The 13,956-nt window shown below is 30.8% G+C and overlaps 1 protein-coding gene across 2 annotated transcripts in view; it reads right to left on the reverse strand.

The window, feature by feature from the left end:
* Positions 1-880: 880 nt before the first annotated feature.
* Positions 881-13,956, reverse strand: part of LOC126769624 (translation initiation factor IF-2-like) — a 76,071-nt gene continuing 62,995 nt past the window's right edge. The window contains exon 3 of one of the 2 annotated variants that reach the window (XM_050488510.1): positions 881-890. The gene's annotated coding sequence lies outside the window, so the exon portion shown is untranslated. Of the gene's footprint in view, positions 891-13,766; positions 13,777-13,956 lie in introns of those variants that run through there. The other variant, XM_050488520.1, reaches the window with a different exon arrangement.

Raw genomic sequence — 13,956 nt, forward strand, 5'->3', positions numbered from 1 at the left:
AATTTACGGTGATTTACGATATTAACTTTGTTGTGCATATAATAATGAATTATAAACTAACGAAAACCAAATTTAAATAATTTAAAAATTTTATTAAAATTTTCATTAAAGCACAAATTTGTTAGAATTAATTATAAATACATATTTTGTATCAGAATAAAATGGTTTGTCATTCCATTGTCCTTTAGTTAGCTGGATATCAAAAATCTTATGACGTAAAATATTGAAAAACAAAATAAGGAAAACGCAGATTAGTTCATATTATGAACTCGTGAGTTCATTTTGACATTTTTATGAAATGTTTGAAATAAAGTTTAGTTATTGAATTAATTTTTACCGCTTACGTAGTGTAATTAATTATTTATGTAATGGTATATGTTCTTACGTCACAATCTTTACAACGCAATACAAGATTTGATACATATACACTCGCATGTAATATCATACTTTCAATAACAATAATATACATACGATTTCAATTTATATCAATTGTCTTTTACAAAATGAATAATTAAAACAAATATAAAAAGGTAACAAATTTTAAGTCTTTGAATATGAGTTTCATTTGTGTGATGTATAAATGCCATGGCCATGTTTAGTTAGTAAAAATTGTCTATCGAATTGTGTTAACTTCGTAGGTATTGATTTAAAATTCAAAGGGTACTTACCATTGTTGCCGAATTGGAGTTTCGATTGCGGTGCAGCGGACACTAAGACGATGTAGAGAAGGAATATCACAAGTAGGAGACGCATGGTGAGTGGTGTATTGACGGTGGACGGTGACGCGACGATTCTGTAGCGACTCGACTGCGGACGGCGAGCGATTGTCAACAGTCTCACCTACGTGCTATCTAGGACGCGGTGGGCAATTCTAGATTTAATTTCAATATCTAATATTAATATTTTTTTGCATTATATTTGTATTAACATGAAATTAATAAATAAATTATTAAATCAGTACGTGCAGTAACAATTTTTTTTAAAGTTAAATTTACTGTACTTTTAATCCATTGTCAATTTTCTTTAAATTATATCTTTTATGTTTCTTTGGTGTAGTGGCTAGATGTAAGGCCGCAGACCCGGTGGTCCTGGGTTCAAATCCTAGGTCGGGTCGCCTGAACTCTTTCTTGTCGTGTCGGATTGCCGTCCCATCGGATAATGAGAGTTAGAGAATAGAGAGTGCACCTGTCTTTGCGCACACACTTGTGCACTATAATATGTCCTGCGCAGTTGCCTAATCTCTCTTGAGATTAGCCGCCGTGGCCGAAATCGGTCTGGAGGACTATTATTATTATGTTTTATGTACGTATATTTATGTTTTACCATAACATACATATATTAGAAGAATAAAGTACAAAATAATTTTTGTGCGTTAAATACAAATATCTTTAAAGAAATTTATATTAATGGTAAAATAAAATGCATAACGAATTTTATATAATAATTTATTACAATATTAGAGAATAGTCCACCCGATTGCATAAGTTGCAGAGGTGGGTGAGAACTTGAGAAGCGAGTGCGGGTCGCCTGACTGCTTCGAGTATAGTGAGGAGCGAAGCGATTGAATTAACGCGAATATTATATAGCGGTCTCGTATACACAAATTAGTCTTGTAGCTTATAAGTCGCGAAGACGACTGCCAGCTTTCGTAATTATTATATGCTAATAATTTTGAATGAGTTTTATAAAAATAAGCTTAAAAAACATGAGAAAATAATTTAAAATATTCTATAAAATTATGTATATAATTTCATATTGTATTGTATTATTACATAAAGGTACTATATAACATCGCTTTTTTCACAAAAATTTTGACATGACTATAACCAGATCCATTAGTACCCAAGAGGCGTATACTTATTTACTAGAAGTAATTAGCCTTATTAGTAATGGTGGTAGTTGCATATAAACATGTCAATACATGTTACGCATATAAATTGTATTATTATTATATCTACTAATATAAATATAAAGATAATTTTTTTACTACAAAAATATATTTAAAAAGAAAGTATTGATAATTTTATGTTTTATAATTAAAGATAATGTTATATTATACGTACATTTCAAAATTTGATTCCTACAGTGTGGCTAGTTTTGATCGAGTTGTTATCTGACTAACATCATGTAAATATGTATATTAGTCGATTGTTACCGACATAATAAATATTTTACAATAATTGCTTGTGGCATTTATTGCAACAATTATAAATAAATGTAGTAAATTATATGTAAGTTACGTGTATCATCTATATGAAAGTCAAAATATGCATTAAGCATGATTGAACGGTACACGAGCCCTGAACAAAAAAGGAAGAAAATAGGTTACGAAATTTACGATCATCCAGAGAAGTATAAAATATCAAGATTGCTGTGGCTGGATATAATAACCGTAAAGTTTCTGACTAAACAAACGAAAAACCTTTAAGCAAACCAAAATCTAAATCTAAGATTATTCAGAAAAATAAAGACCAATTTATTTATTAATTTTGTTGAGTACCGTAAATAACATTTATTATATTTATTTATGTATACTTTATTGTTCATCACTACATCATGATAATGTTACAGGAAAATGCTTAGAACTTATTATTGTGTAGACGGGGATTTTACGGTAAATAGCCTTTTCTTTAAAATAACCCAAATGGGAAGTCTTAACATAGCATCTGGGTAGGTGGTGTAGTAATAACATTACAAATAAATGTGTACAAACTAATACTTATACGTAACACATATAAACTATGTATGTATACATATATACTAGTTACTATTCTCTATTTCAGTAATTTATAATATAAATCTTTAATAGTACTATCATTAAGGAGCAAAGAGTTTGCTAACACAATTCGGGTAGGAGTTGGTAAAAGATAAATTTAGTTTAAAAATGGGTTAAAAGTTGGGTAGAGCCAAGTCCTTTTCAAATATAAATTTGGTGTAATGTAGTTGCTGAACATGTCCTTGTGAATCCAGTCAAAATTTCCAGGATGATTGAAATCTCTAGACGGTCCACTAAAAAGATCATTCATTGGCCATATCATTGGATTAAACGGATTAGCCCATGGATTTACATTTGACCCAATATTTTCTGATTTAGCTGAAGATGAAACAGCTACACCTCCTGGATAAAATTTTATAGAACCTTCCGCTATATTACCATCAGAATTTTTTAGCCAGTTTATGTTATTTGGGAACAAATTGGCCGTATTTTCATCAGATTCCTTTATTCGCTTTGAAGATTTCCCATTTTTTATTGCAACAGGTATTTTATTATTTTGGTGAGGGAAGAAATGAATATCTCCAACTGAGGATAATCGCCCGTTTCTTGACAATATCCCAGCGACACTGGCTACACTCATCATATCATTTCTTGGCACAATTGGTATTTCAGTATTATAAATATGTGGCTCAGTCCCATCAAATTTATCTGTTATAATAAATAAATAAATTAGATTAATTTGAGTAAAACTTCCTTTTAATTTAGATTGTGGAATATAAATATAATAAAATAGCAATATTTCACTTATATACCGAATTATTCATTCACATTATAGAAAAAAATAAACCAATAGATTTTTACATAGCATTGGTTTGTATAATTTTTAGTAAATTGTTTTCATCTTATTAAAATTAATGAAATGTAAACATTTATAAATGCAGTTGTATAATTAAATATCATTCTTGCCTTTAAAAAATTACATTTATTTTTATTATCGTGTATAAAATTATAATTATCTCGCTGAAGTGGGCTGGTCATGTCTCCAGGCGCATTGATGGCCGATGGAGCCGACACGTGTTGGAGTGGAGACCACGCTTAGGCAAACGTAGTGTAGGACGCCCTGTGACAAGATGGGCCGACAATTTATAAAAGGTGGCAGGTTCGGGATGGATGCGGACTGCCCAAGATCGGGATGCTTGGCGTTCTATGGGGGAGGCTTTCGTCCAGTAGTGGACGGCAAAAGGCTGAAAAAAAAATTATAATGCCTTGTATATAAATATATTTTAACATAAGCTTCAGGTTTATTGGCAGAAGCAAAAATATTTGTGGAACTTATAGAAATAATATAATCATGCTATCATTCAATGAAATGGATGAACCAAAAGCATTGTTTAAAAGTAAAATAAATAGCCTGCATAAATATTTCCGACATTTACAAATATAGAATACAAAATCACTTTTGAAATGAGATACATGGTGTGAAGCGAAACTCGAAATGCACCGTTGCATTTCGAGTTTCGCTTCACAACATGTATCTACCAACGTCATGCTATATATTCCGACAGAAATTATATGTTTACTATCGCTATCTGGTGGTAGAGCTTTGTGCAAGCTCGTCTGGGTAGGTACCACCCACTCATCAGATATTCTACCGCAAAACAGCAGTACTCGGTATTGTTGTGTTCCGGTTTGAAGGGTGAGTGAGCCAGTGTAATTACAGGCACAAGGGACATAACATCTTAGTTCCCAAGGTTGGTGGCGCATTGGTGATGTAAGCGATGGTTAACATTTCTTACAATGCCATTGTCTAAGGGCGTTTGGTGACCACTTACCATCAGGTGGCCCATATGCTCGTCCGCTTTCCTATTCTATAAAAAAAAAAAATCGCCCTGTAATAAACGAGACTTAATAACTTTTCGTTGACTACAATCTGCATAATTGATTTGTTATAACTCTCATTCAGTTTGAATGTGAGAAATGTACAATTGATACATTGTAACTTATACTTCGGTTTGTAATAAGGTATAATGACACGTTCAAAGCTGTTTCCTTGTGATCTTACTAATCTATTCGTGATCAGTGTATTGAATGTTCAATGATTCTCGTTTTTGCTTCATATTTGCAAGCTTCTTTGAACTCTAACAGTACTTTTATTGCGTCAAGATTAAAAGCTATTCCTGACGTGATAGAATCATAAATCAGACGGGGTAAAGTGTATTATTTATATCGGTAAAGTTAAATTCGACTTACGGTACTCGAAAAATAGGTGGAGTTTATACGTTTTGCGGTTATTTTTAATTATGGTTATCGAATACTCGAAAACGTTTAGACAGATGTGTATAATCTCAGATGATATACATATATATATATATATATATATATATATATATATATATATATATATTAAGCATATTATAATTTTTGAGAGAATTCGGAAATAAACATATTTAACAATTCACAATAATATGGTATTTTTAAATAATTACTTTATGTTATATGTATATTTAAATAACTAAAAATTTTTACGTTTCTGTTGGGTTAAATAAACCTTTTCGTCTACCTGGTACTGTCTGGGTATTTAAGTATCACAGCGAAATCAATCGTTGAATTTAAATGAAAATCCTCTTAGTGATAGCCTAGTGTCTTAAATGTGCCTAACAATACTTTTCGATAGTGGTCCTATGTTAAATAGCATAATCTATTACACGAACTTTTACTAAAGAATGTTTTTAATAATAAATAAAAAATACAATTAACGAATAATATGGTATTTTTAAATAATTACTTTATGTTATATGTATATTTAAATAACTAAAAATTTTTACGTTTCTGTTGGGTTAAATATTTTCCTATCGTACTATTATAATCATTTTAAAAGATTCAAATATTTAGAATTTTATTACCATTTTATGAAAAAAATATTTCTTTTTGTTATTATACACTTAATTATATCATAAGCTTTAGTATAAATAATATAAGAAGACATACTAGCTCCAGGCTACACTACAGAGGATAAAATTTCGTCCGTTTGTTTTATTAGAGTTTGACGTAATTAAGAGTATTTATTAAAATCTCAAGTAGATATACAAGTTTTATGAAATGAGATCAAAATTATGACTAAAAAACATTTAAATCCTCTTTTACATATTAAGAAGCAAATTTTTTGCATATTTGAATTTTATAGTATCACTCCAATGTGGATCCATCAGGTTTACCGTAAGAATCGAGATGAATTTATGAGTGTCAATGGCTTTTGGGAGTATTTTGTGACCCAATGGTCGAAGTGGGGGATATTATCTTCATAGTATATAAGCTCGGAGAAATGATTCACATGTATTCATTACATCGACGAAAGGTCCAATCAAATATATGAAAATAAATTAATCAAGATGAACGCCAAGGTTATTGTAGTATTATCTGCGCTCGCGCTTAGCAACGCGGCTCCTGCATCTTATGGTAAGTTGACGTAATGTGACAATGAAATTTAATGTTTAACTGTATTATCTGTATCCTCCTCATCGATTTCGATGACGGTGACCCTAGCAATTAATTGTTATTTCTAGCATGAGCCCTAATGTAACTCGCTAGACCAAACTTGGTTTTAAAAACCCTACGACACGCGTTACAGTACAGTTGGTCTCTCTTTTCTTAACTGGCGCTTTAAATGTTTAATTTATAGAGTTAACCTCATATGTATACAAACACAATTTTTTTAATACGTGTACAATGTTCAAAACTAAACTTGATTTGATTGTTTTACAAGTTTTAACTGACCGTGATGTGGATACGTTAATTTTTCTTTTTTCTTTTAGGTGATGAATTACCAGGGCTCGTTTGGCGTGTAAGCCGATCTCCAAATGTAGCTTTTGGATTTGGCAGTGGATTCAGCAGTAATATTGGTGGCATCAGCCATTCTTCTAGCGTCGGGTCATCTTTCCAAAGCGGTGATGCCAGCGCTTACGGTGCTGGTATTGGATCCTCAGATGGCAATACCTTTGCTAGAGGCATTGGTTATGCAAATGCTTCACCGTACTCGCACTTTAGATTACAACAGCCTAACTATGCTGGTTATAATAACGCATTTGCAAGACCCTACGGCTCCGCTGTATCCTCAGCACAAAACTTTGGCTCCGCTGTGTCATCTTCTCAAACCCAAAACGGTTTTGGCTCGGCGGTCTCCTCAGTTCAGAACAACGGCTTAGGTCCCTACCAATCAGCTATTTCCTCTGCGCAAAACTTGCGAGGCCTTGGATCTGCTGTATCCAGTGCTAGCTCAAATGGTTTTGGCACAGCTGTTTCTTCCGCTGAAAATATTGGTGGATATGGATCAGCCATTTCGATGACCCAGAATCATGACCAGAATAACTTTGATTCGGCAATTTCTGCAGCCCAGAATATTGGGGGTTATAGATCGAGCACGGCGCAAACTATTCAGCAGCAAGGTGGTTCTCTACGTCACAGTGGAGCGACCAGCATCAATGGACCTGGAATTCAGACGGCACAATCTCACGCAATTAACAACGGGTACTATTAATAGGAGTTTGAAATTAAACATATATATAAGGATGTTGAGAAGACTGCTGGCCACTTATGTCAGTGTCTTTTATAGAATCATATTTTTATGTTTCATAGAGTAATTAGTTTTATTAAAAGGGTTGAATAGATTTTATTTGTTTTTATTTTTTTATTACAACACATACCTATTACACTTTATTTTATATTATACATTACCAAATTTGAAATGACTTTAGCAATTACTTTACAAAACGATAAACTTTCACTGATTATCAGTTTTAACTCTAAAAATGGGTACATTTTTCTACTGTCGCAATATTTCTATAAGTAATACACAAGACAAGACTAGGTAATAATTCAATAATTAATCATAATATAAGAGGAAATGTAAAGGCAAAAATACTCATTCAAAGTTCAAACCTTTAATGTCTTGTATAAAAAAGAATAAATTAAATGTTTAATCAGAATATTTAAAATTTTAAGAGTATGAAATGATAAAAATAGATAATGCATTATATTTAAATATACACTTATAAACTTAGTTATCGTTGCTTAATATTTTTATTATCGTAAATGAAAAATATGTATATAACATGTATATGTATATAACATATTTTTCTATGCCTCCTAATTTTAATGAAAATGGAAAATGCAGTTCCTAGAGTAATGTCCAGGTGAGGGTTAGTTTGATTTTAGCTCTTCCCCTTTACTGTATATTTACAATGCATCGACAATTTATTAAGGGTTAAAGTAAATAGTTAGCGCAATAAACATTTTTTTGTAGTTTTTTGATTCCTTAAATCAAATAATAATTCATTAATATAAATATTACATTAAAAAATTAATTTAATAATTTGATAGAATAAATTTACACAATAAAATACCATATAAAACATTGCAATTTGAATAAAAGTTTGTAATAAAAAAACCCATATGACTCGCGCACAAACTATTCGATATTGAAGTATTTTGGGTCCAACGCTATTTTTGATTTATATTAATGATTTCTGTCTACTTACTCTTAAAAGTTTTAAAATAATAACTTTTTCTGATGACTCTGTTTCAATCTCTAAGGGAAAATCATGGGATGAACTATTTAAATATGCTAATGATGACTATAGGGTCGTAACTCAATGGCTTGACCAAAACCTCCTAACGTGCAATCCAACAACCAAAATTAAACTCCATGAATTTAAAAGCACATTATTGTAGTAATTATTCTAAGGATAGACAGTGAACCGTGAAATACTGAATCAAACCGAATCTATAAAATACCTCGGAATAATAATAGACCGACACTTACGATGAAAAGAACAGATATCAGTGTTGAGTCAACGTATTAGAAAATTAATCTTAATTTTTAAGATTCTCAGGTATGTTTGTGATTTAAATCTTCTGCGTTCCATTTATCGCGCTTTTTGTCACTCTTTACTGCGTTATGAAATTCTGTAGGCGTATTCGTAAGGCGTTTCTGTATGGGGTGGTGCAAGTAAAACTGCAATGCTTACACTAGAACGAGCCTAGAGGACCATATTAACGATGACATTTAAGGATTATATGCATCTGACCGTTTTACTATACAAAAACCTTCCATTTCTAACAGTTCGGCAAATGTATATAATGGAATCGGATTTGAACCCGCAATATACCGTTTAGATAAATGAGATCCTGGCTGGATACCATGAGCCCAAAAAAAAATAATACTCACGCTATTGTGAATTGTTAAATATGTTTATTTCCGAATTCTCTCAAAAATTATAATATGCTTAATATATATATATATATAAATTATAATATGCTTAATATATATATATAATATGCTTAATATATAATGCATTTTCCATTTTCATTATAATTAGGAGGCCTAGATAAATATGTTATATACATATACATGTTATATACATATTTTTCATTTACGATAATAAAAATATTAAGCAATGATAACTAAGTGTATAAGTGTATATTTAAATATAATGCGTTTCCTATTTTATCATTTCATACTCTTAAAATTTTAAATATTCTGATTAAACATTAAGTTTATTCTTTTTTATATAAGACATTAAAGGTTTGAACTTTGAATGAGTATTTCTGCCTTTACATTTCCTCTTATATTATGATTAATTATTGAATTATTACCTAGTCTTGTCTTGTGTATTACTTATAGAAATATTGCGACAGTAGAAAAATGTACCCATTTTTAGAGTTAAAACTGATAATCAGTGAAAGTTTATCGTTTTGTAAAGTAATTGCTAAAGTCATTTCAAATTTGGTAATGTATAATATAAAATAAAGTGTAATAGGTATGTGTTGTAATAAAAAAATAAAAACAAATAAAATCTATTCAACCCTTTTAATAAAACTAATTACTCTATGAAACATAAAAATATGATTCTATAAAAGACACTGACATAAGTGGCCAGCAGTCTTCTCAACATCCTTATATATATGTTTAATTTCAAACTCCTATTAATAGTACCCGTTGTTAATTGCGTGAGATTGTGCCGTCTGAATTCCAGGTCCATTGATGCTGGTCGCTCCACTGTGACGTAGAGAACCACCTTGCTGCTGAATAGTTTGCGCCGTGCTCGATCTATAACCCCCAATATTCTGGGCTGCAGAAATTGCCGAATCAAAGTTATTCTGGTCATGATTCTGGGTCATCGAAATGGCTGATCCATATCCACCAATATTTTCAGCGGAAGAAACAGCTGTGCCAAAACCATTTGAGCTAGCACTGGATACAGCAGATCCAAGGCCTCGCAAGTTTTGCGCAGAGGAAATAGCTGATTGGTAGGGACCTAAGCCGTTGTTCTGAACTGAGGAGACCGCCGAGCCAAAACCGTTTTGGGTTTGAGAAGATGACACAGCGGAGCCAAAGTTTTGTGCTGAGGATACAGCGGAGCCGTAGGGTCTTGCAAATGCGTTATTATAACCAGCATAGTTAGGCTGTTGTAATCTAAAGTGCGAGTACGGTGAAGCATTTGCATAACCAATGCCTCTAGCAAAGGTATTGCCATCTGAGGATCCAATACCAGCACCGTAAGCGCTGGCATCACCGCTTTGGAAAGATGACCCGACGCTAGAAGAATGGCTGATGCCACCAATATTACTGCTGAATCCACTGCCAAATCCAAAAGCTACATTTGGAGATCGGCTTACACGCCAAACGAGCCCTGGTAATTCATCACCTAAAAGAAAAAAGAAAAATTAACGTATCCACATCACGGTCAGTTAAAACTTGTAAAACAATCAAATCAAGTTTAGTTTTGAACATTGTACACGTATTAAAAAAATTGTGTTTGTATACATATGAGGTTAACTCTATAAATTAAACATTTAAAGCGCCAGTTAAGAAAAGAGAGACCAACTGTACTGTAACGCGTGTCGTAGGGTTTTTAAAACCAAGTTTGGTCTAGCGAGTTACATTAGGGCTCATGCTAGAAATAACAATTAATTGCTAGGGTCACCGTCATCGAAATCGATGAGGAGGATACAGATAATACAGTTAAACATTAAATTTCATTGTCACATTACGTCAACTTACCATAAGATGCAGGAGCCGCGTTGCTAAGCGCGAGCGCAGATAATACTACAATAACCTTGGCGTTCATCTTGATTAATTTATTTTCATATATTTGATTGGACCTTTCGTCGATGTAATGAATACATGTGAATCATTTCTCCGAGCTTATATACTATGAAGATAATATCCCCCACTTCGACCATTGGGTCACAAAATACTCCCAAAAGCCATTGACACTCATAAATTCATCTCGATTCTTACGGTAAACCTGATGGATCCACATTGGAGTGATACTATAAAATTCAAATATGCAAAAAATTTGCTTCTTAATATGTAAAAGAGGATTTAAATGTTTTTTAGTCATAATTTTGATCTCATTTCATAAAACTTGTATATCTACTTGAGATTTTAATAAATACTCTTAATTACGTCAAACTCTAATAAAACAAACGGACGAAATTTTATCCTCTGTAGTGTAGCCTGGAGCTAGTATGTCTTCTTATATTATTTATACTAAAGCTTATGATATAATTAAGTGTATAATAACAAAAAGAAATATTTTTTTCATAAAATGGTAATAAAATTCTAAATATTTGAATCTTTTAAAATGATTATAATAGTACGATAGGAAAATATTTAACCCAACAGAAACGTAAAAATTTTTAGTTATTTAAATATACATATAACATAAAGTAATTATTTAAAAATACCATATTATTCGTTAATTGTATTTTTTATTTATTATTAAAAACATTCTTTAGTAAAAGTTCGTGTAATAGATTATGCTATTTAACATAGGACCACTATCGAAAAGTATTGTTAGGCACATTTAAGACACTAGGCTATCACTAAGAGGATTTTCATTTAAATTCAACGATTGATTTCGCTGTGATACTTAAATACCCAGACAGTACCAGGTAGACGAAAAGGTTGAGGGATTTTTTATAAATACTTTTAATAAATTTAACTTTTCAATTATTTTTTCTTATTGTATTACGTTTAGAAAATATTCTAAAAGATAAATATACTAAGAGAGAAAAAAAGATTGTTTTTTAATAACTTCGATGATAATAAATTTAATTTAAGAATAATTTTAATAACAACACAGTAAAATATATAGTTTAACAAATATCTTGTTTTTTTAAGTGAATTAATAAATAAAACTAAAAATATTTCAATTTAGTTCCTACTAAACCATCTGAAGTCGGTGAATTTGAGAAATTATTATTTAATCATTTAAATAAGGCATCGAAGATAGACTTTTATATGTAATTAAAAATATTAAAATTAATAATTGAATTTAGGTTATAAGATTTCACTTCTTACGAATTAATGTAACACCACAATTTGGTCTTCAAATACAACTCGATAAAAGTTAAAATTCCTACTTGAAACAAATATTTATTAGTCAGGGTTAATAAAATAAAACCTTAAAATATCACAAGGTGTATCTAATTGTCCAATAATATACAACATACAGTAATTACATAAAAATTGGCATTCACAGTCTAACGACTATTTGAAAAGGTTATAATTAACTGTAACTGTATAATTAAGTCATAATATTCTTAAGCTTTATTTAAAATTATATCCTATTCAGATTGGTGTATTTAATTAGTAAAGGTGAATAAACCGATGAAAACATTTTAAATAGTTGGAGGTCTAATCTTACCTCTTAGAAGGCTTCTCGATCCGTACTATAACTAACAGGCCTTCATAGGCAGTATCGTAACTAGGGTCACAAATTTATAATCCCTTTGATGTTAACGAAATACCAAAATGAAACAAGTATTGAATAAGTAATGATCACTTATAAATGGAATCGCAAATTTTAGCAATAAAAGTATTATGCGTTACGTCTGAATGTCAAAACATTTAATTTTTTATATTAATTGAAGGCTTTCCTCATTATAACAACCGGGGTATTTAAATTATTCCCAAAACAGGGAATCTGTTTTGGGAATAATTTTCAGGATTTAATTGAAACAAAATTTTTAGGTTATGAAATTTTACTTTTTAATATTTATTTTACATTTTTTTAATTAAAATATTTTTTTGTTTTCCTACTACACCCAATCGTTGTATTGTTTGTTTTTGTTTCCGTTATCAATAATACTTCAGCATCTTTATATGGTACTGGATTAGCATTCTCACGTGTTGAAATCTAAAACATTCAATTAAATTATTAATACAGAATGGTTGCCACATATATTTCTATGTTAACCTCTTGACTCGGAATCTAATAATATTATAAATTCATGAAGAATGTTAAATAATGTTGTCGTTAGGAAATTATAAATAGGAGAACGAATTAATTAAAATAACATATTTACATATAACAAAGCAATTAAGGTTATTTTTAGACTCCGTATTTATTTGTTTACATTATCGACGAGACGATATTTTTTATCGAAAATCGGAACATTTTTTTTAGCTGACGCTGGTAGCATTTACATTTACATTGATAAATTATTATAGGTTATGAATAATAAAAACTGGAAAATCCTAATATCTTTAGGATTTTAATACAATATAGGTTCCGTCATGCTATGGCATAAATAAACATCACTGAGAAACTATATTTGGGGACAAAATAGTCGTACTTACGCGTGAAAACACACGCCGGTAATTTTCTTCTTGCTGTCGCTTTAACATGAAATAATACGACAATGCACCATTGTATAACCATCGATATGATATAAGGATTGTTGTATCCTGATGACCAGCGCCACCGCATATTCCGTATTTATAGCATAATTTGTTCTTGACTAAATGTCGTGGTTCCCTTTTATTTACTTAATTGTTATCTGTTATCATAAAAATATATATTTAATACTATATTTTTTTAATACATACTAATCGATACATAATATAAGATAAAACATGTGAGTGGTATATTGACAGTGGGTGGTGACACGGGCGATTCTGTAGCGACGCGGCTGTGGACGGCGAGCGATTGTTAACAGTCTTACCTATGTGCTATCTAGGACGCGGTGGACAATTCTAGATTTAATTTCAATATCTAATATTATATTAACTATATTTGTATTAACATGAAATTAATAAATAAATTATTAAATCAGTACGTGCAGTAACAATTTTTTTAAAGTTTAATTTACTGTACTTTTAATCCATTGTCAATTTTCTTTAAATTATATCTTTTATGTTTCTTTGGTCTAGTGGCTAGATGTAAGGCCGCAGC

This window comes from Nymphalis io, chromosome 1 (assembly GCF_905147045.1).
Source record: "Nymphalis io chromosome 1, ilAglIoxx1.1, whole genome shotgun sequence".
NCBI classification, from domain to species: Eukaryota; Metazoa; Arthropoda; class Insecta; order Lepidoptera; family Nymphalidae; genus Nymphalis; species Nymphalis io.